General features: G+C 38.6%; 1 long non-coding RNA gene and 2 pseudogenes across 8 annotated transcripts in view; 1 reads left to right on the forward strand and 2 right to left on the reverse strand.

Annotated features, from left to right (window-relative positions):
• The window catches only part of LOC101707895 (uncharacterized), a 137449-nt gene that overhangs the window by 21574 nt on the left and 91332 nt on the right, over nucleotides 1-24543 (forward strand). For 6 of the 7 annotated variants that reach the window (XR_015446822.1, XR_015446819.1, XR_015446821.1 and 3 more), the window contains exon 3: nucleotides 2604-2828. This is a non-coding gene — a long non-coding RNA (uncharacterized LOC101707895). Of the gene's footprint in view, nucleotides 1-1829; nucleotides 1939-2603; nucleotides 2829-24543 lie in introns of all 7 variants that reach the window. The other variant, XR_015446818.1, reaches the window with a different exon arrangement.
• On the reverse strand, nucleotides 8052-8860 carry LOC101708487 (nascent polypeptide-associated complex subunit alpha pseudogene; annotated as a pseudogene). Its single transcript, XR_015446817.1, has one exon. The product of XR_015446817.1 is annotated as a nascent polypeptide-associated complex subunit alpha pseudogene (transcript).
• Nucleotides 16879-17992, reverse strand: LOC147821574 (KATNB1-like protein 1 pseudogene; annotated as a pseudogene).

The following is a 24543-nucleotide window of genomic DNA, read 5'->3' on the forward strand; positions in this document are numbered from 1 at the left end:
TGGGGAGAAAGGAACCCTTCTTCATTGTTGGTGGGAGTGCAGACTGGTGCATCCACTGTGGAAATCAATATGGAGATACCACAGAAAACTAGGATTGGAGGTCCCATTTGACCCAACTATTCCCCTGCTGGGTATCTTCCCAAAATAATTTTAAAAATCATACCACAGTGATATATGTGCACCCATGTTTATAGCGGCACAGTTTGTAATAGCTAAAAATTGGAAACAGCCCAATTGCCTATCAACTGGATACTGGATAAACAAGATGTGTTTTTTTTTTATAAAATGAAGTACTACTCAGCCATAAAGAATGAGAAACTAGAGACATTTATAGCTAAATGGACACACATCATGGCCATACTCTTAAGTGAAATAAATAGGACACACATGTGTAAATAGTTTCTCTGGTGTGAGCAACTAAAGAGTAAAGAAGGATCAAAATATATAATTGATAATGTGAAATAGGAGAAAAAGGTCTAAAGGAGTAGGGGAAGTGGGAGGGGTAGGGGAAAGGAAAGAAAGGAAAAGAAAAAATATGAGAAAAGAAAAAAATGGAAACAAAGTCTTTGTAAATAGGGAAGGGTGGAAGGGGTGAAGGGAGGGCAGGGGAAGGGGGAAAAATAAGAACCAAGATACATCATGTAAAGATCCCAATGGTGAATGTAACTGTATTGTATACCTAAAATGTACCAATAAACTCAATTTTAAAAATAATATTTCAAATATATTATGAAATTTAGAAAATATTCTAGCTAAATGAATATAGAAAATATATTTGAACACTGAATGTACAAAGGAATTTGAAAATTATTATTTTAAAAAAATATTTCATATATATAACTAATAGATGAGAAAGACATTTAAAAAGTCATTATTGTTGGGATTGGGGACTGAACCACCATTTATTTTTTGGCTTTATGAATACTTTGCCTGCAGCAAAGAAGTTTCAATTCTTCAAATTCATAAGTGTGTGGGAACATGGAAATTGTATAATATAATGATGAAAGTTTTGTACAAAATTACCCTAAGTATCCATTCAATTATGTGTTAAGAGAAATAAACATACACATTAATATGTATCGATATATATGTGAATATATGTTCAAAAATTTTATGAAAGATCTTATAAACAAACAAACAAGAAAAATTTTACTGTTGGGAGCCTCTTTTTTTTTTGGTACCAGGGATCGAACTCGGGTCCTTGTGCTTGCGCAGCAGGCGGCGAAACCACTGAGCTAAATCCCGGGCCCAGGAGCCTCTCGTTAGGTTAGGAAAATGACACCCAGATTTTAGAAAACGGGACGTGAGCCCAACCATGCCAGCACCAAGGGCTTGTGGTTCATTCTCCCCAGGTCTCTCATTATTTCTCTGCTTTAGTTTGATTTTTGGAACCCTTTGTAAATACCATGTCTTAGTTATGAAAAAGTACTGTAAAAGTAATTCCTAAGTGACATGCACATACACAACGAAGTCATAGAAAGCCACTTCCCATACTAATGACTTGAGAAGGTTCCTGTTGTCTAATCTTAGTTCATGAAACTATGAGACTAAACCAGTTTTCTCTGGCTGGAATTTATCCGTATTTGAGTATGTGTATCACTCCAAATGGGCACTGTATAGCTTGAGAACTACCGAGGCACATATTTTAGAGTTCCAGACAAATAGCAACTTCTCCCTCAACATTCAGACCTAATGCCCAGGCCAGAAAATGGAGTAGGACTCCTAAGGAGCCTGGGAAGCAAGCCAGGTCAAAAGGTACATACATGTATTGGTGCCAAGATTTGCTGTCCTCGAAGCCCTTAGGTGTAACCACTTTATTTTCCCACTAGCCCTGGACCCCTGAGGTTTGCCCAGAGATACTCGGAGACAACTGGGTCCCAAAAGAAAATGTTGGGGATACAATGATGACTGAAGAAAAAGTAGAATTGCTAAGACTTGGTAGGTGGAAATTGAATTCTTGAACTGAAAAAACCCCTGATGAGAGTAGGTTTAGGCCTCAGTTTGATTTTAGATGGAAACCGAAAGCAAAAGCCCAACAGTGGGAACAGGTTTCTTGGAACTGGCCTAGGAGCAAGGCAGCCGCATTTTTGGTGCCTTTGTCTCTGGGTCACTTTTTTTTTCCACTTTAGACAGGCGGAAGAACAGGGCGCTGGGCAGTGGTCGGTACAACTCGTGGGGCAACACTGCCACCATGAGGACATTTCTGGAAAAAAGCCCCAAGGCTTCTTGAGACGAAAAATCTTTAGGACAATCCATGCTGTAGGGGTATAGTGCGGTCCCAGAGTGAGCTGGATTCTGAGTTCTTCCGGAGGCTACTTCAGGAAGGGCCCAGAAAGAGCTGGCCCGTGGGGAGGGAAGACTTAAATCTACAACTGCTGGGAAATCCAGACACAGGAAGTCGGGGGTGGAGTCCTAATATCCTCTGAGTGTGGGCGGGACTAGAGGAAGCAACTTTCAAAGTACTGCTTCTCCGAGCCCGGGGAAGGCTAACACGTGGTATCCACCAGCTCTGGGGGCCTGGTTCCTTTTTGTTAACAGAGCCAGAGGGCAAAGGGCAGAACAATGCCTGGTGGCTTCAGCCATGTGCTTGTTGGAACTTTCAGGTGCACTCAGATTACTTGGAGCTAGACCTGCATTGAGGAGAAGTCAAACCCAGTCAAGCCAAGAAGGGTTAGCGCTTCTACTAGGAGAGGAGATCACGCACAAACAGAGGGGACCAAAAACAAGAGAGAAGATTGAAGATGCACCGACATAAAAAGTCTTTGTCTGCTGGAGGTGGCATTACCAGTGACCTTGCTTCATTTCTTCATTCATGGCTGTTGTAGCAGGTACATTGTAAAGAAGTGGGTTGTTTATAGAAATGCAAAAACAGGCAAAAATTTAAAACATGTCTGTATTTGAAAGAATACTTAATAATATTTAAAAAACATTACAGCTACAGATGAGGAAAATTTGGTGTAAGACTCTTAAGTAGAAGGGGATATTATTTTTTTAAGGTACATATTAGGTGTGCAAAAGGAAGATGTAAAAATCCATTGCATGATCATTTTGGTCATTTCTTACTGTGATTGAGGTGCCTTTTATTTTCTCCTTTATTATATCTCAAAATTTCAAAGCTTTGTCAGCAGAAGGTAAACTTTTATAATTTCTTGGAATAGAGAGTTCTTCTAGAGTAAAATACAAAAAATATTCCAAGCATTAAGATACATATATATATATATTAGTATGCAAGAGTGCAAATTGCATGTTAGTGCTGACAACTTTGTGCAAAACTATACCCACGATGCACCCAATTATGTTTAAAGAGATGCAAACATGTATAAATGGCTATTTCTGATGATATATGTGTAAACACTTAAAAAAGTTACAGTATTTTACAATCATAGTGAATATTATACCTAGTGTGCGTATGCTTTTCAAGTTGAAATTCTCAACATATTCATACCTGTATTTGTACTTTCATAAAGAGAATTTAATGAAAGATTATAGCCACATGTAAGTGGTGTGAGTACATTTATTTCAAAGTTTTCTTAGGCTATACATCTAAGTGACTGAATTTGAGAAGTACTGATTTTTTAACCTACCTTTAAGACCAAAGCAATTGCTAAATTTTGCTCTTTAACAATCTTGAGCAGATACTTGAGCAGATAGGATGACTATTTAATTTCCAGACCAGTATACTTTTTCCAGTTATATTAAAGTACAATTGACAAATGAAAATTGAGTATATTTAGGGTGTGCAACAACATATTTTGCTACTTCCTTACATTGTGATTACCACAGTCAAGCTAATTAACATATCAATCCCCTCATAATGAGGTTAACATTTTTTTTTTTGCATGTATGTGAGAACCCTTGAAATCTCTTAACAATTTTGAAGAGAATAACAATTTCATCTTCATTTATTGAATTCTGTTTGCTCCATAGTTTTTTTAAAATTTAAGGTAAAATTTAATGTAAATTCTAAAAGTGTATTTTAAAAAATCCTTAATATTCTGAAGTATTAGTTTGGAGTGTCTGTTTTGTTATTATATGTCACCATAACAATGTTTAGGTAAGGTAGGCCTCAATATTAAGATTCTTGAATAGTAGAATTGTAGGTATTTGTGTCCTGTGTGTACATTGAAAAACATTAAGACTCCACTGTTTAATGAATGGGTCACGCAAGAAGCTCTTTGGGCATGTTTTACTGTCTAAAATTCAGGTTTTGCAAATGTTTCAGGATGATTTCAATCTACTCAGGAATCAGAAACGAAAAATGCTGGACTTAAAATGTGATGTATAAATGAATCCAATTTAATTGTAAATTTGTTGTAGTGTATCACCATAACTGTAGAACTATATGTATATTGAAAGAATGGGAGTAAATATGCCAAGGGTTATTAGTGCTCAATGGGAGGTTTAATGACAGCACTTTTACTTATGATCAACATGTGGTAATTTTCTGAGTTCTTTGTAAGCACTGGTTTGCTCATGAGAAAACACTGTAAGACTGTCTCCAAAGATTTAATGAATGAGTAGTACCCACATATGTAACAAAATCATAGGAAGCCATTAAGGGCATGCACAAAGGGAAGGAATATACTTATGTGCCAGCATTAAATGATGAAACTGTGGTACAAACTCATGTCCCTTTTGACTAGAAATCATACAAGTTCCACTATTTTTGTCATTCCCAAAAGGGATATACTGCGGGATTTGGATGTGAGAGCTAGTTGGACCTCCTCTTGTGGTTCTAGCCACGACTAAGGACAAAGGTCCAGGTCAGAAAATGGAGGCCTCCCAGGGAATCTGGCAGTAGGACAAGTCACCTGACCTGGTGCCTAGATTTGCAGTTTCCCAGGCCCTTATTTCCTTGTTTTGGTCACTTTCTCAGCCCTAAATTGCTGAGAATTCCTCAGGAAGCAAAAAAACGTGGGAAAATTTTGGGAATCAAGGCTGACTGAAGAGCAGATCTGTAAGGCATGGGTAGAGTAAAAGTGGAATTCATGAAATCAAAGTGTAACTAACTAATGAAACTGGGTAATATAGGCCTCAGTTTGATTTCCGAGGGAAAGCAGAAGTAAAAGTGATTACAACAATAGATTTTCCCCCAAATAGTGCAAATAGCTAGGCTGATCTGTTTCCTGGCTCCTTTGTCTCATGGTGGCTTTTTTTCAGATTGAATGGGCGGGAGAACATAGGCCTGGGAGGCAAGGGCTAATCCACTTTTCCTGAACAATACTGCCATCAAGAGGAAGTAGTTTGACAAAACCCCAAGTCTTGAATGAGAATCCCATTGAGGGTTACTGGTTGAGAAGGGTTGGGCCTTTTGTGAAGTTGAATGGACCTTGACCCTAAGCAGGTTTTCTTCCCTTAAACTGGGAGGTCTGTACAAAGGCAGGATCCAAGGGAAGAAACTGGTGGGAGGGTGGGGAGCTGGCAGGACTGAATGGACAGCTTCCAGGTAGGTCAAGTTCACGAAGTAGGAGGGCTCAGATACCTACCCAATAAAGACAGGGGTGGAACAGGTCCCTCCAATCCTGTTTGGGAGGGATCTGGCCATGAGACTCCTACCTCTGCCTTTTGGACAATGAGATGGTGGACTAGCACCAGGTGTCAGCAGTGTTAGAGAGTCAGGGTGAAGGAATGGAGTCTTGTTCCAAAGTGGTATCTATCAGTAAGCGATGTGCTTTATGGAGGTGTCAGGTTCACCCAGAAGCCTAGTGGCTCATTGCTTAGAGCAAGTAAGGCCTGATGAGAAGGAGAATGTGCCAGTGTGCCAAGCCAATAAATTCCAGAACATCAGTAGAGAGATACTCACAAAAAAGGGACCAAGGATGGAGAAAGCATGGAGGTATTTTCTGAGCCCAGGAGGTAACAACTACATCAGCGGGGTAGCCTTTTTCTAGGGCCCAGTGTGAAGATGCATGCTCAGTTAGAGGGACCTGCTCTTATCTCGGCTTTTATAGGGGACAGAAATGGGTTTTTTAGTTGCTGACTTTCCCCTAAGGAAGATGATTCCTTGAAGCTTGGTAGCAAGTGTTCTCTCTCCTTGCTTCTTAGTGATCACACAGCCACACTCCACAGGAAAGGAGAGCGCCATGGAGCCAAAGAGGATCATTGAGGCTTCTTTTGCAAAACTGGTGGTGGGAAAGGGCAGAGGGGCCATTTTTCCAGTTCAGCTATAGCAGGTAGTCTTCTTAAACCTTTGGGAAGATTGAAATCCATTCTCCAAGTCCTCATCAGGGAAGAGGTCCATACTTTGACCCTAGGGATGAAAAACAAAGTGTAAATACAGGAAAAAATAAAACAGCAACAACAAAGTCTTACTCTACTTTTTACATACATGATTAATTCAAGTTGAACATGTAAACATGGATCCACAAAAATAAATAGCTACAAAGAAAGTGGGCAGAAACCTTGAAATCAAGCAAATAACGGTGTGACCATCTAGAGTGATGCTTCCAATGGCTTGCCTTCAAATTTTAACTTACTCTTGTCTAAAGTCTTGAAAATTGAAAATGAGAAAAGGTGACTTCTGAATTTTTTGTGTACTGAGGATCAAGTGAATTTTTTGCAAAATCACAAAAACACCACCATCCCAATACATAACAGAAAATACAAGATGTATTTTTCTTTAAAAATTTGCATACTTATCTCTATATGCAAATTTTAAAGGCTTTGCTTTTAATTTTTGTGCAAACAGAATGCTATTTCTATATTCTGCTTAACAGAAAATTATTCTTTCTGAAACGTATTTAATGACACGTGATGAGGTTTGTGATATAAGACCTGAAAAAACAATAATAGAAGGGAACTACACAGCGAGACTGTCTCAAAAAACAAAACAAACAAAAACCAATGATAGAAGGAAACAACTCAAGCTGGAAAGGTAGTCTACATATATTGTATAAGTCAAAATTCATACCAGTAAGTCCTGACAACCTGTAACGTGTGCCAACGTGTGCTTAATAATGTGTCTACTAAATAGAGCAAAATGTAGTAGGTCAAACACAGAAGAAATATTTATTCTGAACCTCTTTTTTCATTTTATTTTATTTCATTCTATTCTATTATTTTTTTAAATTTTATTTTAGCAGTGCTGGAGATGAAACCCAGGGCCTCACGCATGCTAGGCAAGTGCTGCACCTCTGAGCTGGATCCTTAGGCCCATTCACTGAGCTTCTTGACTTACACATACCATTTCTTAACTGCTATGTATTTGCTCCACTTAGTGATTCTTTTCAAGATGGATTTGATCTTAGGATTTGATCAACCATAAAGGAATGCTATGCAGTTAACTCATAAAAATTGTCATGCTTCCTGTGCTAGTGCTACTGAAAATGGTCTGTTGTCCAAAGTTGAGTCAAGAATTCACGGCACCAACTCCATATACAGTGTAAGCAGGATGGATTTGAAAAAAAGAAATGGAAATGTTTACTGTTCTGTGTGCATGCATACATGTTTGTGTTTAGCATTGTGCTGAGGAATATGGAGAGTATATTGATGAGATGTAATTAAATCTAAATAAATAACATCTTTGCCCTTGAATAACTGTGTATCACTTTTATAGTATTTAAACAAATGTGCTTATCAACCTGTGTGCAGTGGTTCCCTTAGGAAAGTGGAATCTGGGATATAGTGTTTCCATTTGTTCTTAATAAGTGATGTATTCTAAGAGATTCTTCAAGAAGCCAAAACCATACTTGGAATTGGAGAACCAATCCAGAACAAACATGAGCAGAAGTAATTGTTAGCGAAATTTGATTTGTTGACCATTTGAAATTTAATATATATATACCTCTAATTGAGCATAGAAAACAGGGGAATTCAAGAGCCTCACATTTTAAAAGTTCTTGTCTACGACAGTGGGTATTCTGTATGACCTCTCTGGATTTCTTTCATTATGTTTTGTTTTTGTTTTTTGAGACAGGGTCTCACTATGTAGTTCAGGCTATCCCTGAACTCACTATGTAGCCAAGGCTGGCCTTGAACTGGCAGTGATCCTCCTGACTCAGCCTCCTGAGTGCTGGGATTACAGGCGTGCGCCACCACATCAGCATCTGCCATTTCTTTTTTTTTTTTTCATCCAATAAGTCCTAACTTTATTAGTGATAGAAACAGTACAAATTTCAAACCACGCTGCCTTGACCTTTTTGAAACACCAAAAAAGTCTTCCTTTCAGATGGTTACATTGTTAGTTCCATAATAGCATTTACAATATCGTTACTGTTGTTCTTCAGGGCTCGGACAGCCTTTGCCCCTGACACATTTGCTTGTGACATAACCAATTCTATGTCCTTAACTTCCACGCCTGTTTCATCAACCTCTTCCTCTTCACTCTCCTCTTGTACAGTTGGAGTCTGTGTATTTTCTTGAATGTTCGAGACAGCTTCACCTTGAACTTTGAATTTCTCAGCACCTGCTAGCTGTGCTTGCTGAGATAAATCCTCAATCTTGGCTTCCCCAAAAACTATGTAGGTATCTGAAGTTGGACTCTTATAGACATCTGGAGCTTTTGTGATGACAAAAAGGATATTCTTAGATTTCCGGATAGTGACTCTAGTAACCCCTGTAACCTGCCGAAGACCCAATTTGGACATAGCCTTCCGTGCCTTCTTTTCACTCCGACTTTGTTTTGCTTTACTGACTGGTTCTTCATCGATTTCAGCTGCTGCAGCCAACTGGGCTTGTTGTATGGTTGCTTGTGTGGAATCTTGCTCCTCCAGCTCTGGTACTGGTTCATCACTGTCAGATTCTGTTCCAGACCCTGTCTTAGCCTGGGGCTGTGGCAACTCCTGCTCTGTAGCAGGTATGGTTTCTGTAGCTTCACCAGGCATTTTGTGCGGAGAACACGGAACCAAGATGGCAGCAGAAAAAGACCTGCATTTCTTTATACATAGATTATACGGTTTGCTATTTTGTAAACAGGTATGCTCAATTCTAAGAAATGCAAAAGATGAGAGGCAACATTAAAAAGGTTACATATTTCAAAGAATAATTAGTTAATGATGTTTGCAAAGACCTCAAACAGTAATGATAATGGAAAGCATGTCTGAACATTTAAGGTTCTAGGTAACTGGGATTTTAGGTATATATATGTGAGAATTTATGACAAAGATATGTTAAAAAGCTATTCTCAGTTGGGTTGATATTCCATTTGTTTTTTTACTTTTTAATTCTCAAAATGGGAGCAAGTTGGCAATAAAGGTGTTGCTTTTGTAATTGCTTGGAAGAAAAACCATGTTCTAGAATGAAATATAAAGATATTTCCAACTAGGGAAAATATGTATTGATATGGAAACAGGCGATTTATGTAGGTAGTGCAGAAGGCTTTCTATAAAGCTACATCTACTATGAGGCAAATATAATTAAGGTGAACCAAATGTGCATATATATGTGCATAATATATAGTATACATATATAAAACATATAATAAATGGAAAACTAAAAATCATCTTTCATAATGATTTATTTACTAAAAATGAGGACTTTAAAATTTTATATAATTTTGTTAAAGTTCCCAGAAAGCAAGAATGAAAATTTCTTATGCAAATCATAATGTACAAACATCCTTTTTCAGTATAAATGTATTGTTGTGTATGAATGTAAATACAGGCCTCTGTTTATTGAAATGACAAGAAGGCCACAATCCAAAAGGTTATCAGCGATTATAACAGGTTTTATGATAGTGCTTTTCTTAGTGCATGGTTATTTGTGAATCCTTGCCAAGCACTGCATTTTAGATTCTAACGAGAAAATGGTTTTAAGATTTATCTCTAAAAGATAATAGTTAACACAAACACCTACATAACATGCCCAAAGAAGTTGCGGAAAGCAGTTGAAGTCTATTTATTGGTATAGAAATGTGCTGTGTTCCAATGGTAAATGAAATCACAAGACAAAACTCTTGAGTAACTTCTTTTTTGTTTTTTTTTTAAATGGAAACATGGTCATGCTATCATTGGGCCCAAGCCATCCTCCTGCTTCAGCCTCCTGAGTAACTGGCACCATAGGTGTACACCACTGTGCCTGCTTGAAGTTAAATTCTTACAAAAGAAAATATATCTTATAAGAGTAGTGGTTTTCAGTCTTGTTTTGGTTTCACATGGAAACCATAAGCAAAACTGTAACAGTGTGATTAGCTTTTAACAAACTGGGCAAAATGCAAGGCCGCCATGTTTCCTGGCACCTATTTTTCTTGGTGGCTTTTTTTTTTTTGGTCAAGGTGGGCAGGAGAAAAGAAAGGGCTGAGATGCAGAGCTTATTGACATACAGGGAGTACTACTTCCATCATGAGAAAGTAATTTCAAATCTTCTGTGGCCTTATGGTTTCATTCCTGTGAGGACTTCCAGTTTTGGAACATTTGGTGGAAAAGTTGAGCAGGCCCTAGCCCAGAATTGGGCCCCTTTGGCTTCTCTGAGTCATTCCAGGAGCTCTGGGCAAAGGCTCCATGCTGGCCTCACATAGGTTTTGTCCGGGTAGGAGCTGGTACTGGGGAGGCAGGAGGGAGCCAGGCCTTGCCAGGAAGTCTAGGCCCTGAGTGCTGTGGTGTGAGACTTTGCTTGAGGAAGCCTTTCAGAGTCCTGTGCAAGGCTGCAGCCATTTTTGTCTCCTGTCCCTGCCTGTCAGAGGATAAGGCAGGCCAGTTCATCTAGTCCTGGAGCTATGAGACCATGGCTCCTTGTGGTAATAGTGACACAGCACATAAAACAGCCTAATTCGATCAGTCACCTTAAAGCAGCATCTGAGCTTGCTAGGGTTTCTAGACAAGAAAAGTTCCAGGTGAAGATGCCTAGTAAGTCTGACAAGATGGCCATTGTTTGGGTGCTGAACACTCTCAGAACCATCCTTCTTGCTCCCAAGTTGGTGAAGAGTGCAGAATTACTTAGAATTCATTGCACAACTGAGAACCATTCTGGTGCTGCTCACTCTTCTATTTTCCTCACTCTGTGGACATTTCACCTCTTCAGTAGTTGAGACGATTTGAGGGCTGGGGATATAGTTCAGTGGTAGAGTGATTGGCTAGAATGCAGGAGGCCCTGGGTTCCATCCCCAGCACCACACAAGGTGGGGAGAGGACAGGGAGAGGGAGAAAGACAGGCAAAAGAAAAAAATTATTATGTGTGCTTGAATTTAACTTTCAGTGGTTAAAAATACCAATTTTCGTTGTGTTGAAAGCAATGGCAAATGGGTAAAGGAATTAAGCAGGTCATTTACAAAACAGGAATTCTAACTGCTTATAAATGAAAAGATAATCAAGTTTATTAGTGTTTAGAAAACTGCCATTGTTAACAAACATTCTTTATACATACAATGTATAAGCTATTTTAGCCTGTGCTTTAAAAAAATTAAGAACTAATAAGAGAAAGATTCCATTCCCTAACGTGAAAAAAAAAGATAATGAGATTCATGAACTAGAGGTCTAATATAGAAGATATAAGATGAGAATCTCCAGAATGTTGATGAAAGGGATGTCAGAATGATGGTAAAGTCCAGATACAAGGGAAATAGGACACATTGGAGAACAGAAAATTCTGAAATAAATTTTCCCAAGAAAATCAAAAATTGGGGGTTGAGTGGTAGAGCATTTGTTCAGCACTCTGAGTTGCATCCCCAGCACCACAAAAAACAAAAAATAAAATTGATGAAAATAATATGAATTAGATTTGAGGCATTATGGAAAACTTGTGTACATATGTGTTTAAATTACCTATGAGTACATTATATAGACTTTTTTTTTTTGAGATAAGGTCTCACTATGTAGTTCAGCCTGGCCTTGAACTCACTATGGAGCCCAGGCTGGCCTTGTCATGACGATCCTCCTGCCTCAGCCTCCCAAGTGCTGGGATAACAGGTGTGTACCATCATGCCCAGATATATAGACTCTTATAGAAAATGACTAATAAATTATTCTAGGGGATACAGAACACAGAAAAGTTGTTCAGAAAAGGAAAAGTAAATATAATTTTTTAATTTTTATTTATTGATTTTAATTAATATATGTTTAAGACACATAATTACATTCATTTTGAGGAATAGGTACATATGCAAGTCCATGTTTAAACATGAATCATCTCAAATGATGTTTACAAAGTCATAGTATTGTATTCATTGGATATCGACACAAACAAAACCTGGGAGGATGAGAGATAGCAAAGTATACTAGTGAAGTAGTAATAGTAGGAGGAGCATGAGGGGAAAGAACATGTAAAATGCTTATCCCCCAGAAGTAAAAGTCGAGAAATTATGAATTATAGAAAAGTCTATAAATTGAGTTATTTTTAAATGGGCAATAGGAGCTTCTATTTAAGGATATAAATTAATAACAATTTTATTAGCACATTTTCCAGGTGTAGAGTTATGTGCCTATAATCCTAGCAGTCTGGGAGTCTGAGGCAGGAGGGTTCCAAGTTTGAGCTCAGCCTGGATAACTTAATGACTTTGTGAGATCCTTTCTGAAAATAAAAAAGGTCTGCCAAGGTAGCTCAGTGTGAAGGCCATGGGTTCAATCCCCAGTACCAAACACACACATAAAAATTAGCTCGAAGTGTTGAAAAAGTTCTAATCCTGGAAGGGATGAAAGGTAAAGATGGTATGTTGTTTGTCAAGTATTGTGCAAGTAACTAATACTTTAATATATATATTCATGTATACTTAGGGTTAACTCTCTTTAAAAGCCTATATACTTGCTGGGCATGGTGTCTCATGCCTGCAGTCTTAGCACTGTGGGAGACTGAGGCAGGAGGAGCACAAGTCTCAGCCCAGCCTGGGCAACTTAGTGACTTGCTGAGACCCTATCTCAAAATTTAAAAAAAAAAAATTAAAAAGCTGAATATGGTGTCTAACTCCTGTAATGCTCGCATTCTGGGAGGCTGAGATGGGAGGGTGGCAAGTGCTGAGCCCAGCCTGCGCAAAGTAGTGACTTAGTGAAGACATACATTTTATTTTCAGTAGAGGGGGATGAGGAAGTAGTCCAATATAGCCAGCCATAGACAAGTAAAAAAAAAAAAATCTCAATCTGTTGTAGCAGTTTAAATATGACTAACCTGTAAAGTAATATTTCTCATTTGTTTCAATGAAATATTTCCTTGTTTTTTGAAAAAATTATAAGCAACAAAATCATCTCAAACGAGAAGAAATACAATTAAAATAAGTGAAGGAAAATGAGAGAAAAATTTTTGTTCTTTCATGGCGCTGGAGAATGAACCCTGGGCATTCTACCACTCAGCTACATCCCCAGCCATTGCCCAAGCTAGCCTCTAACTTGTGATCCTTCTGAAGAGCTAGGATTACAGGTGTATGCTAACATGCTCTGCTGAAATTTAGAACAAAACAAAAACAATTTCAATAGAGGGCACAAGACTGGTAACATGAGAAAGTGCTTGTGTTCCCATCTTTTTTTTTTAATGTAGTATTTACTTTTATTATTATAGTTGGTCCTATTATTCATAAAGCTATATTACAAATTAGAAATACACAGTCTTTAGGAATAAGCTTTTCTGTACTCTTGTTACAGAATTATAAAGGAAGAACAGTGTGTTCCAAAGGGTTTGACAATTTTTGAGGTTAGAAATTAAGGGAGAAAGAATATAGGAGTAAATACCTACCAATAAGCAATATTGTTTCTATCTCAAGTCATCAGAAAATAAGATGAAAGAGAAGAAGCAGTGTAGCCAACAGGTGACTCCAGGCGCTAGCTATTTGTGATTTTTTTAAAACTGTCAAAGGCAACTGATATCATAATCTCCCTCTTAAATAGGAAGATAAGTGGAAATAAAATGAAATAGTCTTGCTTTTTCAGACTCCTTGACTAACTTAGCTACTCTTAAATGATTTCTATTACCAGTGTCCAATAGCTAATAATTATCACTCCAATTAATTACCCATTGCTTATATAAACACTGAAGAATGCAGAAATGATTTAAGTGAGAAAACAACTGTTTCAAAGGCCAGAAATAGAGCATTAAATCCATGCAAATGATATGTACCAAGTATGCCTGGAAGCACTGGGATGTAATTCCTTGGTGACCCTTAGAGTTTAATACTATGACTTCTCCAAATGAATACAGATACCTATATACAAATTCTCACATCTCAGGATTCATGTAAATAATTAGTGCCAACTATCTTTGAGGTTATTGTCAAAAGTTAATTTAAAAAGCCATCTGATAACACTCGCTTCCCAACTTTTAACCCTTGTTCTGATCATAATCATTATACAAAATCTACTCATGTTATCCCTAGTAGATGCAAATTACTTGATTATAACCTTCTATTACCTCAATAAACTCTCTGTCCCTATACTTGCAAAGTTAGCAAAGTCAAAAATAGAAAACCTAAGGTAAAAAACCTAAAAAGAGGACAGAGATTTAGCTCAGTGGTTCTGGTGCCTACCTCGCAAGTGCAAGGTACCGAGTTCGATCCCTGGTACCAAAAAAAAAAAACTAAAAAGGCTACCTTGAGTAGTTTTGTATACTACTTAGCAACATGAAACGAACTACAAATAGCAATTGTCCCAAACTGGGTCAATACAAAAGCCCAAACACTTTGTAAACACTTATTTTGGCTTTTTCTAGATATCAAGACTGCTCTAATTAAAATGCAGTAGCACCAGAAGAGCTTGATAGCAACAGAAATATTTAACAATACATTTACATCTTTTTTTCCAAGAATCTTAAAATCACCTAATACTAATCACAATCCCATAACTGAGAGAGGTAGGTACTAAGGAAAACTGCAAAGGCCAAGAAAAGAAATTTGGAGTGAATAATCTTTGCAGATCTGAATGATCCTTGTGAGGTAAAGACTGCTTCCTTATACAGATGAGTATATCAAATGGAGTATTATCTTAACTGGCTTCAACAAACCTAAATTTGGGCTGGGGATTTAGCTCAGTGGTTCCGCCACCTGGCTCGTAAGCACAAGGACCCGAGTTCGATCCCTGGTGCCAAAAAACAAAACAAAACAAAAAACAAACCTAAATTTAGGCAAAAGAATTCAGTGTTTAAAGGAAAATATTTCTTCTTACTTTGTTTCATTTTTATTTGTGTTTTTCACTGATGTTTGGTTTACTGAAATTTGATTTTTACAGGTATTATTTAGCCAATGATATGACCCGTATTAATACTGTAAAACTAAAAATTATACAGTATTTCAGATATCTTATTCTGTATATATTATTGTAAATATCAGAAGACTACAGTAACAATGTAACAATCATTTTTCTTCCATTTGAGGATAAGGATTTATGATAAACCATACATACCATCTTTCCTGTAATCAGTTAAGTTTAAGAGATGGATACCTGGGAGAAGGTGTTATCTGTAGTCACGAAATCATTTTGTGCATGCATAAAGTTAGCGAACTTTTGGCCATCATACTCCTGTCCTCAGTCTCATTAGCACCATACTCCAACCAAGTTAACTCATGCAAAGTGTTAAATAAAACAGTGATAACTAAAGGAATAGGAATAAAAAAAGGCTGTATTTCATCATAAGATTTCACAGAGATGGTGCAGGTTTACGATTCAAATTCCCACATCTTGAGAAATGACTTAAATAATTCCTCTCAAATCACAAATGTAGTAATCCGAAATTACTCTAAAGCCTTAATAACCAATTACTACAGTTGATACTCACTGTGAAGAATACATAGCTATATAAAATATAGCTATGCAAAAATAGAATTCAGTGAAAGATATCATTTTAAACATTTTTACAACAAGAAAGATGCTGGAGATTCATATCAGTAGTTACTAACTACATAAGTATTAAAGATTTGTATTCTTTAGGATTACTGTGGTGAAGAGAAATTTGATTTTATCTACCCTCGGATGCTTGTCAGAGATTTATTAAAGATGATGATGTATGAACCACTAGTAGTGGTATTAAACCCCAATCACTTTCAAGACAGGTAAGATTTAGAGCTATTAAGACTTTAAATAATTGGGTTCACTGACATTACAAATGGTATTTTTAAAAAAGACACACACAAAAATAATCACATACAGTCAGCTGGCATTTCATACTAACCACTGGAGGAGGTAGTAATGCATAGTGTTGGAATTTAAAATACAAGGTCAGCATTAGCTGTAAACAATTCTAAAGCATTGTAACTCTTTAAAACATATGTAGTGAAAAAGGATTAGAATTCATATAAAAATCAGAAGTAAAAAAGCAAAAAATAGAAATATTTAGTGATTTACTCAAATGAAGTTTAAATGATACAGAAATGAAAAATATTAGAGATCTAAACACACTAAAAAGTGAATATAAATTAGCCAGCTCCATGGACATTTCCAGTTAAACATTCATACAAATACATATTCACCTTTTTCTTTATATAGCAGTAATACATACATACATGACATGAAAATTCTGGCCAAAAAAACGAGATATTGACAATATTCTCACATTTCAAAAATGATGTGAAATATGTTTTAACAAAAACATTCTACATGAATGTAAACCCCTGATAAATTCCATGATTTTATCATGCCAGAAGCATGTTGGTTTTAATTTTTTAAAAACAAGATATTGGTATCATAACATATTGGCTTATTAATAAGTAAGGCATTTTGTATATACAATATCTTAGTGTGTACAAAAAGTTTTAAGATTATTTACTATGATGTTTTAAACTTTGAAAGTCTCTTCAACATAGGAAAATAGCTGCACACATTTAGGTGTGTTTTTTTTTTTTATAAAACAAAAAATCTGTGATTGGTCTCTGTGGTTCCTAGTAATAAGTCTTGTCTTATTTTTTTCACATAGTATAAATTATATTCTAATGCAGGATTGCATTAAAACCCAGTAGTTCTTAAACAATGTTACTAAATAACCATAAGTCCCAAATGCAGCAAAGGCGCACAATCTTCATAGTACACTTTCACCTCACTGAAGTTGAAGCTGCTCATTTTGGATATTTTTCCACTTCAATGTGAAGTAGATTGTTAGGGTTTCATTAGTGGTTTCATTATGTGGATTTTTTAAAAGAAAAGGATGGTTTTGATTTCTTCGACAGTTCAGAGTTGGAAATCATGAGTCCTGGGGTGCTTTAAATAACCAACTGTTCTTTAGTAGAGGAAATCTCTCAATGCAACTGCAATAAATAAGCATCTACATCCTTAGCTATATTACTAGTATATCCTGGAACCAAAGTAAGATGGTTTTCCTGTTCCCACAATCTACTTAATTGTTGTTTTAAAATCTGAATATTTCTATCATTTATAATTTCTGTTTTGGATGATAGTTCTGACCACCATCTTTTTATTACTGCTTGAAGCCAATTTAAACCAACTATTACATATTCTTCAAATTTGCTTTTAAGTAATGACTTTACTAGAGGTAATAAATCTACACAGCAGCCAAGTGAGATATATTGTTTTTCTTCCTGTAAACTATTGGTGAGTACAGGAAGGCAATCTACCACAACTCCAAGGTCTTCTAGCCTCACTAAATAAGCTACAAGTTCACTTATACTTCTCTTTCTCCAGAAAGTTAAAGCCACATTCAATCTCAAATTCCTGCTGAACAAAACTTGGGCCATTGTTTCATGGTCCTGAGAAACCTCAGAGAAAAACCCACTGTATTTTGATGACGGGCTTTCTGTCTGCGAAGAACCAGAGTCACTGGAGTTAACCACGTATGTCCGACTAACGTGCTGTAACTTCTCAGGCAGGTGGCCTGCACAAGCCAGCTCATTTTCTTTATTTGCCATGTCACAGCCCCCACTTCTAGGGGACTGGTTTTTTTTGTAACAAGGATTTGGAAAGGGACGATGAACTTTCTTTCTGCGATAGATTACCTTACGTAGGATATCGGGGCTTTTCACAGCTTGTCCAACTGTTCTATTTATGTAAGCAGCCAACTGTTTTGGAGATTTCTTAACCTCCTTCATGTTCTTCTTAGTGAAATTAGAGATCCTTTTTCTAGGAAGATCAGTGGAATGAGCCTCAATATTATTACAAAAGTTCCATTTTTTAACATTGTGATTTTCAGATGCCATAATCTCTTTAACTACGGGCGCCTCATTGTACTGCGCCGCCTCAGCCCAGCCCGGGCGCTGACGAATGCCCACAGTCTAGAGCATCCCTAGGCTCCAGGGCCGGGGCCCACTCACACCCATTCAAACGCCGCCCCGCGCGCAGCCTTGTGTTCCCGTTTTAAAGGATGAGCCATGGGACAAATTCTAAGGAAATGATGCCTAGAAATGCCCTAGTCCTGATCTTAATTATTCAGAATTATCTTATTTTAGGCCTTCCTCAATGAAATGTACTCCCAAAGCATGGAACTTAATAACTTGAAGATAATATTTGAGATGTAGATTTAAGTGAAGAAGAACAGAATGGCATAGGCAATGAAGGGTGAAATTTTAATTTCTGAGAAAACAAGACTGAGGACTGCGGTTAGACCTTAGTTTGGTTTCAGGTAGAAGACAGAAGAAAATGGCCATCTAGTGAGCAAATTCCACCAGGCTTGGCAAAATTCAAGGTAGCTATGTTTCATATGGCATTTTTTTTCAGAAAGGAAGGGCGGGAGAAGAGCACTGGAGGACAGCGCATGTGTCCCTCCGCGGAGCACTACTGCCATCGTGCGGAGAGAGTTTCAGTACATCAAGCGCCATGATAGTTCCTTTCCCATGAAGCCTAGCTGTCGGGGAAGGTCCGGCCTGTAGTGAGATGGAAGAGCTTTGGACTCCAAATTAAGCCTCCTTGCCTTCTCTGAAGACCCTAGGAAAGACATGGCCATTGGTGCTCAGCCTAGAACCTGGATGATGAGGGGCCACAAGTGGACCATCAGTATCCGGAACCGCCATCACAGGAAGCCGTGGGGGCGGGGCCTCACTTCCTCTTAAGTGTGGACTGGCGAGAAGGATCCATTCACAGACAAATGCAGGCTCTTGGTGACATCTATTTCTTTCCGTCTCTTGTGGCAAGTTTTCAGGCCTTTACAAGATGTCCTTGAGCTGTTGGGATTTGGTTTCCTCATTGTAGCAGTGTGAGAACGGCAAGGACATACAGGTTCCAGGTAGCAGCTGCATACTCAGCCTTGGTCCCTCACTCCCCAGATTCTACCCAATCAGTCTGCATTTGTATCTGGCTCTTGGCTGTTCTCAGAGAAAAAGGTTTGCAGGCTAATCTTGGTTCTGGGTATCTGAACTACCACAGGCCCTGCCTTCCTCAACTGCTAGGTCTTTCATAGAGGCATTGCTCATGGCTCAGGACTTCATGAAACCATTTCCTCTGGATGGAAGGATTGCCCCAGTATTGCCTCTTACCAAGTTTGGAAAAAAGTGCAAAAAGATATAAAGATACCTGGGAGTGTGGCTACTTTCACTTGGATGGATTTGAGGACACTTGCCCCAGTCTTAGAATCTTCCATTTTGTTTCAATTTAATATCAAAGTTAGATCATATGTTCAAGCCCTTTGTTTCATCCCCAACAGTGGAAGACAAAGAAGGAAAGAAAGAAAAAGGGAGGGAGGGGAGAAAAAAGATCTAAGCTACCAGTTCTGAAGAACTGAATTCCCACATGACGTGCTTTTCTGCATGCAGCATTTTACCTCAAGTGTTTGGTCTTCATATCAAATTGTCTTGTGGGATTGGGGGCCAAGCCTTGGGCATCCATGCCAAGAAGGAAGAGAAAATATTCACCCAACAGCTTGGAGAACAAATCTAGGCACTGGGAAACATTTAAGTCACCATCCTGCCTCACTTTCCTAGGCAGGGGGGCGCGCGGGGGTGGGGGGATCATAGTCCATAAGTAAGTCCCTGAATGAGTCATGCTCCTGGAAAATGTTATGTTAGATTCATTCATAAGTCCGACAAAGTGAATCTTAATACTTATAAACACCTTTGACACAAATATACAACATATATTACTTTGTGTTTCCTAGCAGTCCCCTCCACATCGCTGCTTTTCATCTTGCTTGTGGATGTCTTGAGCTCTGATTGAGCACTCTACTACTGTACACTATTACATTGTACAGTAAGCACACAGCAGCAAAACTGTGACAATGTCCAGCACCCATGTGAGTTACTTCCGTGATTTGTTAGCATCTAAGAATGTTTGTAATGTGAGGTCCTTTCCTATCTGTGAAAGTTTGCAGTGAAAGTTTGCAGCTCTTAATATTCAAAACTCAGGGACTTACTGGATTCTGACCTAAGCCATTTTGACTTCCAGGAGAACATATTTTCTCAAGAGAATGTAAAGTATATAGTGCATTTTTTAAAAAATCTCCTGAGACCACAAGTAACAGCTTCTGTGATTTTTCAAGATGCAAGATAGATTTTTGTCATGAGCAGGATATGAGGGCAGATAGGTGGCTTTTTTCCATTGGGAATCTGCTGAAAAGGATGACTGTACTTGGCCCTGAGAACAACATTATTTACCTCCCACTAGCTAGTGTTCTCCTTGCCCTCTTCATAGTTAGTTCCTGATGAAGACTCAACAGCTTTACAAGACCCCCACCCCTTGAGTGTTGGGATCTCTATGAACCCTACTGTTACTGGAGTTAAAATTTTGTGCTACTTATTGCAAAATGGAAGGCTCAGTAGACGAAATTAGTTGGAGGGAAACATTTACTCTAAACTGGCCCTGGGGAAAATAAGACCTTTCCAGTCACAAATACCTGGCTTTGGGGGTTTGGGGTTGTGGAAGGCTTTTGTGGGAGAAAAGGGCCCACAGTGAGACAATAAACAGGAAATCATTGTGCCTGGCAGATTCTCTAGAGTGTGTGCCTCCTTGTCTTTGTCTCCCATTCTTCCACAGGAACTTAACCTGGGTGGGTGGAGGGGCCTTCATCTACATTTTGTTTTCACACAAACACTCTTTTCTGCAAGTCAATTCTGATGAGCTTAGCAAAGGAAAGGGCATTATTGAGGTTTCTTTCTAGAATTAGACAGCTAAGTGGAAGAAATAGGTTCTTAAAAGATTAGAGAAAGGATTAGGAAGAGGAAACAAAAGCTATTCTGCTAGCTTCCGCCTCCCAGTGCTCTGCTTTCTTACACTATGACCATTAATTGCAGAACCCAGAAGTGGCTAAAATTTTGTGGGTACTCTTCTCCTCTAGGCATTCCTCTCTACTTCCTGCTATCTCCATAATCTGTATTATAAAAAAGTAATGTAGGCCTAGTGACTATTGTGACCTTCCAGTGCTTCAACATCTTATTCAGGTGTAACTTCTGGGCACTGATGAGCCACGCGGGGACTCCTGGGGAAGGGGACTGGCTTTTGTGACATTCCTGACGGCCCACCTCTTCGGCAAGTGATAATAGTAGAGTTGACGGTGTGGCTATAAATGCCACATGTATGTTGGAATGTCCTAGACAACTTCTCAGAAGCATGCCGTCAAGTATTCAACTATTTTCTGTGACTTTATGGTGTGTATGTGTCAGATGTAAGGTTTATAACATCCTCTCATTGAATTAAAGAACACTTGGCAAGGATTCAGAAAATAACTATGTTCTGATAAGGAAGACAAGTACTACCATGAAACATTTCAAATCCATAGTTCTAGAAAAAAAAAGAAGAAAGAGGAAGGGATGTAAAATTACAACAGCATAAGTTTGTTTCACCAAGCTGGACAAAGTGCAAGGCTGCCGCATTTCTTGGCAACTGTTTCTGGGTATTTTCTAAAGACAGGAAGGGCGGGAGAAAGGCATCTGAGCACAGCACTTGTGCCCAAACAGGGAGCTCTACTGCCATCATGCGGAAAGACTTTCATTAGACCTGGCACCATTACAACTTTTTTCCCATGAGGCCTAGCTGTTGGGGGAAGGTCTTGCCTGTAGCAAGACAGAAGAGGCTTGGACTCCACGCTGGGCCTCCTAGTCTTCTCTTAAAACTAAGAGAGATCTGGATGCTGGTACTCATTTGGTGTAGACTCTGTAGTTCAAGGAACATGGTGTGCAACAAGAGCTGCCAGGAGATACCTGAACAAGAAATTATAGATGCACCCTTGTCTATGCCCAATTTGGAATCTTGATCTGTTAACAAATATCATGAGATATGAGGTTTTAGAACACTTTTAAATCTTAGCTACCTGCCCATGACAGGGAAATTCTGCAGCACGTGGTGTATTTGTGTTAAAAAAAGAAAACCTCACAGAATATTTGGGAGTAATCTTTAAAAATATAGTGGTAGCTTGGTCCACAAATGCTTTTATTTGCAAACAATTTGGTTCACAAACAAAAGCGTTTGGAAAAATTTTGTTTTTTAAAAACTCTACATCAGGTAAGAAACATGACTGCAGCCATCTTTCCCTCACAAACACAAATACAGCCATCTTTTCCAAAATTGTGGAACAAATTAAGTTTGTGAACTGAGGTAAAATACTGCAAGTGTGATGCCTAAGAGATAAATTATAACAAACACATGAACTAAAGTCAGAGGAAGAAGTTGTAAAACATTTAATGACAAAAGAATGTTTTTTTATTCCAATTTAAAACAAAACCCCAGTAGCATACGGTGATGCAAGCCATCTAGGTTTCCTTTTATCTCTTGACAAAGAGTTGCCAAGAATTCAACACAAAAGGCAAGGAAGTAAAAGTAGACTCTCTAGTTGTCTAGGAGAAAAATAGGTCAAAGTCTACTGGGAATTTTCAGTTGGTACCTCAGTATTACATATCTCCAGGGAACAATCAATTCCCTCTCTCTTTTGGGCCTGGGACTATCTAACTGCTTGAAGCGCAGAAGATGTCAAGTGAAAGTGCTAAGTGGTAGGGAGCAGAAGTAGGATGGCAATTTAACTTCCAAGGAAAAAAGATTCCTGATGAAAAAGTGTGGATTTAGGTTTCAATTTGGTTTCACATGGAAAACAAAAGCAAAATCACAGTGGAGTGAGCTAGTAGCAGGCACCAGGCTGGGCAAAATTCCTGGCAGCCATCTTTCCTGGCTTCTGTATTTTGAGTGGCTTTTTTTTTTTTCAGATTGGAAGGGAGGGAGGAGAGCACCAGCAGACACCGCTTGTGCCCACAAGTGGAGCACTACTCCCATCTTGCGGAAAGAGTTTCAGTATATCAGGTGCTATGACTGATCCCTTCCCATAAGGCCTAACTGTCGGGGAAGGTGTGGCCTGTAACGAGATTGAAGAGGTTTGGGCTCCTGGCTCAGCCTCCTTGCCTTCTCTGAAGACCCTAGCAAAGACCTGGTCATTGCTGCTGCCTTGATGTATATAGACTGGGGAGTAAGGGGCCAGAAGTGGGTCAGCAGCATCAGCCGCCATCACAGGAAGTTGTGGGGCGGGGCCTTGGTTCATCCCAGTGAGGGCTTGACAGAAGGACTCTAAAACAACTGAAGGCTCTTGTGGAACCTGCAACCTTTTCTTTTTTTAAATTTAATTAATTAATTAATTTATTTATTTATTTATTTATTTATTTATTTTTGGTACTGGGGATCGAACTCGGGACCTTGCGCTTGCGAGGCCGGGGCTGGAACCACTGAGCTAAATCCCTGGCCCATGCAAGAGTTTACAGGTAGAAGCCAGGTATGGAGGCGCACACCAAAATCCCAGTGTCGCGTCCGGAAGATTATGAATTTGAAGTCAGCCTGAGCTACATAGTGAGTTCAAGGCCAGCCTAGATTCTATATCAAGACCCTGGCTCAAAAAAAGAAGAAGAAAAGTTTTAGTCCAGCCTGTGATTCAAACTCCACTACCACCACCACCACCACCACAAAAAGCGGGCCTTTACATGATGCCACTGGGCAATGATTCATGGATCCCTGGGAGCAAGAATGTGAGAACAGCAAGGAAAGACAATTTGCAGTTTGCATATGGAAAGAGCAGCTGTACTTGCTGAAGATCTTAATGCCCCTTATTGTCTCTAGAAGCCTAAAGGCCTGAAGAGAAGGTCAGAGAAGAGTTGTATTTTTTGCTGTAACAACTGTGCATAAAAATGCTAGGACCAAGAGCAATTAAAAAGACTGGAGATCAACCTACAGCTGAAAGACTCTTTGTCTGTTGGACTTGGCATTACCTGCGAACTCATGTCAGGTCTTCCTGCATGGCTGACATAGCAGGTGCATTGTAAAGAAGCATGTTTGCTTCTAGAAATGCAAAGCAGGTTGCAAAAGTGATGCGGGTGAAAATGGCAGAATAAGAGACTTCAGTACTTCATCCTTCCAGAAAAGCAGTCAAAGTCAATGAACTATGATTAGAAGGGTGTTTTCTCATTAAGGCAAGGGATATTTATGAAAAAGCTGGTTGGATAGTGAAGGGTGGAAGACTGACAGCTTTGCCCAAAGATCATGAAGAAGGGAAAAATGCCTACACTGGTCACTTGTAGTAAACTTTGTACTGGAAGTTCTAGTCAAGTAATTAGGCAAGAAATATACAGAGAAGGCATCAAAATTGGAAGGAAGAAGGAAAATGGTCTCTGATTGCTAATTCCATGATCTCATACCAAAAAAAAATCCTTAAAAATTGCCAAAAGCTCTATTAGAGCTAATAAATGGATGCAACAAACAGTGCAGGAGAGGGAGAGAAAATGAATTCATAAAAATAAGACATAGAGCTGCCTGTAATCTCAGCACCCATGAAGCTGAATTCAAGGCTAAC

This window comes from Heterocephalus glaber, unplaced genomic scaffold (assembly GCF_053883595.1).
Source record: "Heterocephalus glaber isolate CG9 unplaced genomic scaffold, H.glaber_assembly_v1.0 deba00001729, whole genome shotgun sequence".
NCBI lineage: Eukaryota > Metazoa > Chordata > Mammalia > Rodentia > Bathyergidae > Heterocephalus > Heterocephalus glaber.